The sequence below is a fragment of the Clupea harengus genome, chromosome 1 (genome assembly GCF_900700415.2).
Source record: "Clupea harengus chromosome 1, Ch_v2.0.2, whole genome shotgun sequence".
NCBI classification, from domain to species: Eukaryota; Metazoa; Chordata; class Actinopteri; order Clupeiformes; family Clupeidae; genus Clupea; species Clupea harengus.
In genome coordinates this window covers 12,609,231-12,614,847 of record NC_045152.1, presented here as the reverse complement: position 1 = coordinate 12,614,847, position 5,617 = coordinate 12,609,231, and positions in this window count along the sequence as shown.

Sequence of the window (5,617 nt, the reverse complement as noted above, 5' to 3'; positions counted from 1 at the left end):
GACACTTTTATAATGTATTACCTGTGTTGTGCTATGTGCAGTGTTGCACTAGGGTCAAACCTGAGGCACCTCAGCCATAACACAATGTACTGATCCTGACGCTCCCTGGGGTGTGTCGCTGTGGAAAAACGACTATTCACAACTATTCTACTTTCCGACTATTCACTACTATCCGACTATTCACTATTATTATACCATCCTACTATTCATTACTATTCTGCTATCCGACTATTCACTACTTTGAATGAGTTTCCTTTAGCTAGTTAGTCACAACTACATGGAATTTAGTTTTACATGACAGAATGAAGTAACATTGAATAAACTGCGTTTAATACACGAGTGCGGTCAATACGCAGGTTTGTTTTATAAAATTAGTATTGTAATGCGGTTTACATGCGGTTTACATGCGGCGCGGTTTATAGTCAGGAAATACGGTAATTGTAATGCTCTCTGTCCTGCACAATAATACCTGGTTAGACGTGGTGATCTGAGATCAGTGTGTTCATCAAATTTCCAGACCTACTGTATCTTTAAATGGCACTTGAAGTAACAGTGGACTGGACACAATCTGATACTCCATAATACTCTGTGATGCACTAGTGCTTTTACACAGAATTGTACAGTAAGTAACACATTATCACACAGCAAACAACTGATGATGAGCAGACATTTCCGCTTAGAAATTTGAGCTTTTATTATTTTCCATCACATCTCTGTGTAGTATTACAACTATGGTGATGGTACACATAGCAACTGTTTGAGCAATGCTTCTGGGCAATGTTGCTGAGGGATGCTGTTTGGGTACTTTCCCGTTAATACTGGGCAACACATTTTTATCTGGAGAACTTTGTGGGCAACTTGTCACGGTCATCAAATCAGAAAAATAGGATGCAGTCATGTGACTGCCAGGCAACACTCGAACAGTAACCCTGTGTATCAATGACTCTAGGTGCCTCCTTCACATCATCATGACGTCATCAAACAGACAGATTGTGACACCATCGCACAGAGATGATCACGGCGGGGAACAGGAGGCAGAGAGACAGGGAGGATCTCTCTGCTGCAGCTGATCCTGCGGTGGTGCGTTTAGCCGGAGTTGCAAAGGTCTCTGAGGTGGAGAGAGGGTTGACAGGGGTAGGGACAGGGCCCAGGCTCTCCAGCAGGAAGTCCCGGTACAGGGACACCTTGGGGAAGATGGAGGGGCTGGAGGAGTTCTGCGACTGAATAACAGCTACCTGAAACCAGCGCTGTCCAGACTGGCATACCACAGCGCCTCCAACAGCAGCCTAGAGAGAGATGCAGGAGGAAAGAAGCCTTTTCAAAGGTGCAAGAACTGCAAATATCAACAGAATGTGAATAAGTAACAGTTTTTTCATTGTAATGACAAAAATGCTTATGTACAGTGTTCACGAGATAGCTACAAAAGTTAGCATGCTAGTCAGCTAGCGTCAGTACAGCCTCTCTCATAATAGCACTTTGTACCTCAAGAGGCGATAGTGAATCACTGTAGCAAAAACAGCGAGCTTGGCTACCCTGTAGTTGGTATCACACCCATTGGTTAACCTTAATGGTTGGCCTATCAATCTATAAATATCAATCAATGTTGATGGAGACACTAATGGTTGCCAAGATTCAATGGCTATATCAGAATCAGAATAGTATTTAGTATATGTTTCCTTTGGGCCAAATTCTACAGAAACTGATTATCATAGTTATGCAGATGATACACAGATATGCTGTAAAAATGTGTATACATCCTTGTAAGTCGCTTTGGATAAAAGCATCTGCTAAATGACTAAATGTAAATGTAAATGTAAATGTAAAAATGTAAATATAAATATGCCTGGCTTTCTCCCCAGACGTGGCCATGTTTAAAGCAAATAAATAATAGAATGAGCCTAAATGTTCTTGAATAAAATAAGGACAAAACAGAGGCTATTGTGTTTGGCAACAAAAAGAAGATAATTAGCATTAGTAAACAGCTTGACCCTCTGGCTCTAAAAAATCCTAAGACCTAGTCCGAAATATTGGCGTTACAAAAGACTCTGATCTCACCTTCAACAGCCACCCCTAAGCAATCACCAAAACAGCCTTCTATCATATTAGAAATATAGGCAGAATCACGGTTTGGTCTCCCAAAAAGACCAAGAGAAGATCAGTCCATGCTTTTATCCCTAGTAGTGTGGACTGCTGTAATGGTCTCTTAACTTGCTTTCAGGCACTTTCAGAATAGATATAAAATGAAATAGAAGTGCTGTTTCTAGTCTATAAATGACTGAAGGGTTTAGGCCCAGAATACATCTCTGATATGGTTAAAGAATATAAACCCAGTAGGGTTCTTAGATCCATGGACTCAGGTCAGCTAGTAGAGCCCAGAGTCCAAACTAAACATGATGAAGCAGCATTTTGCCATTATGCTGCATGCAACTGAAAAGAAACTTAGATGGGCCCCAAATGTAGCAGTCTTTAAATCCAGGTTAAAAACATTTCTCTTTTCAGGTGTCTATGATTAGCTCTAAAACTGGCACTCTACTCTTACTGATATTAAATTCTGGAAGGAGACCACTAGTCATTCCCGATAGGGAAGTGGCGTCTCTGGCTTACAGCAAAGCTCTATTGGCGGGCCTGTTTTTAGGCTCTATTCTCAGGCTAAACTCTTTTCGGGCCTTTCTCTGGACTCAGCTTTATGGGGCTTTATCAGGCTCTAGTGCAGACTCCATCAACAGACACACACACACAGAGACAGACAGACAGACAGACAGACAGACACACAGACAGACACACACACAACTCTATTCGGGCCTTTCTCTGAAAAGGGCCCTATCAGGCTTTACTGCGGATTCTATTCAGGCTAGTGCTCTATGGTTCTCTATTTGCTGTTCTGAAAGGGAGAAACACACTCTTTATTCTATTTGATGTACTTTAATTCTTTCTTTTAATTTTGTATTCTAGTTCATAAACTTTGTACTTACATTTTTCAAGTATTTTGTCTTTATTTTTTCTTTGGTTATTCCTTTGGCATTTATTTATGCTATGCACACTGAATTACCTCTGTGTATGAGTGTGCTATATAAATAAACTGCCTCTGTGTATGAAGTGTGCTATATAAATAAACTGCCTCTGTGTATGAAGTGTGTTATATAAATAAACTGCCTCTGTTTATGAAGTGTGCTATATAAATAAACTGCCTCTGTGTATGAAGTGTGTTATATAAATAAACTTGCCTTGTGGATATTTACCTGGGATAGGTTGAGAGCTTGAGTACAGATGTGCTGAGGAGTGGATTCGTTCTGGCACGCCGTCAAATTAATTTGTAGTTCCTTCAGGACCAGGTCTGTCAGTCAGAATTATAAAACCTCTTTGTCAAATGTCGACGCAACACATACACAATCACTCAAATGAACAGAAACAGATAGCAGACCCCATGACAACTCACACTGAGAAGCCAACACTGAATAAATCCAAATACAGGCGTCTATCAAACACATAAACTATCATCATTGCACACACCACAACACAAAATAAATGTTCCAAATACTACCCCACCCTCCACACAAACACACACACACACACACACACACACACACACACACACACACACACACACACACACACACACACACACACACACACACAAACACACACACACATACACACACATACACACACACACACACACACACACACACACACACACACACACACACACACACACACACAACACACACACACACACACACACACACACACACACACACACACACACACACACACACACACACACTCACTTCCACTCCCTTCCATCTTTTCCCAGCCCGTGACCCAGCATGTCGAGCCAAGGCTAACAGTCAGCTTGTCTTCTAGGTCGAGACATGCTGGCTGGACGTGGGCACCCAGTCGCACCGGCCTGGCCAGGCGAACCAGCGCAATGTTGGGCACATCCGCCCGGTGGCTGAAGGTGACCCTGGAGAGTCTCCGTGCGGTGGCAAAGCCCACAGAGCCATCAGTGTGCTTCCGGGGGCCAAGCAAAGCAAGCCAGTTTGATGTTTGCTGAAATCTGTTTGGGAGGATTATTTTAATTAATGTTTAAAAGTTAAATGTCATGTAGATGTAAAGAGGTTTTTCTATAGGAATAGTAGTTGCACGGATTCATGTAGAAAAAAAAATTGGATGATGGATGCCCTGTATCATTGTGGAATATTTCACCTCAAACTTCAATCAACATTTCGTAATAAAACATCACATCTGTTGTGATTTGTGCTTTCACTATGGATTTTTGTCTAACACTAGAAGTTACACTTTACTCTGGAACAAATCGCAACGTAATCTGGCATAACACTTTATTTGGATAGTCCGTCTACAGAGACTTCACAGATGGTTTGTTGACATTCAGTTTCAGTCTTTCTAATTGCTCACTGAACATCACCTTAACCAAACCCGAACCTTAATCTTAACCATAACTTGTAGTTAAGTTTCAACAGATAGTGTGTTTATAAACTGATCATCTGTAGATAGTCTATAGGGGGGCATCCGAATAAAGTGTGTTTATAATCTGATCATCTGTAGATAATTCAATTTAATTGTTTTCATATAGCGCCAAAACAATAACATTGCCTCAAGGTGCTTATAAAAAATTGCCTAAAGGCACATAGTAGATAGTCTATAGGGGACCATCCAAACAAAGTGTGTTTACAATCTGAGCCACTGTAGATAGTCTATAGTGGACCATCCAAACAAAGTGTGTTTATAATCTGAGGTGACTTTTTGAACTGTTCACAGCATAAATATTCACAATCAGTTAGCATGCGTTAATTTTTTTAGTATTTACCTTTCAAAGCACTCTGCCGAGGTCAAGACATACTCTTTCGTCAGGAGAACACCCCCACACCGACGCTTAGTGATATTCGTTGGGCCGAGTAGGTAGACCATCCATGGCCAAGTGCACTGAGACAAGGACTCACACTCAGGGTGCTGAGGGTCTCGTCCACATGTTTCTAAGCACAATCAATAACAAATGGCAGTGATGACTGTAACGCGTAAGTATAGCACATGGGACAAGGAGAAGACTGGTGGTTATGATGCTGTGACTCATGCAGTTTACCTGCACCCTTCATGATATGGATAACATAACCACATCATGAACATATCGTATCGTATCATGTCATTAAAGGAGCCCTCAATTATAATCCAATACACATTTAGTCCAATTCAGCTAATCTTTCCTCACTGCTGTTTGTTCTGTGTTCTTTGGTGCTAGTACAGAATATTGGCTCTTTAAATGGGAAACAAACAAAGTGAGCAAGACCCTATTCTAGCAACATTGCTTCAGGAACACTGAAAGGAGGAGAGTATTTGATTGGCTGTTGAGTTCAAACATCAACACTGTTTTCTTAGGATCGAGGACTGGACCTCTAATCGTCATGACCATTAAGATGATGATTTCTACATGACCTACCCGGAGGAGGGGTGGAGGTTGCCGCCATTTTGGATGTTGTGCGTGGCTGCTCGGTGGAGGGTTCCTCTGTGGCAGGTGACGGAAGGGTCGAGGGACTGGTGTGGGTGATTTTGGGTGTAGGTGCTGCTGAGGGAGAGAGAATGGTAGAGGTGCTGGTAGAAG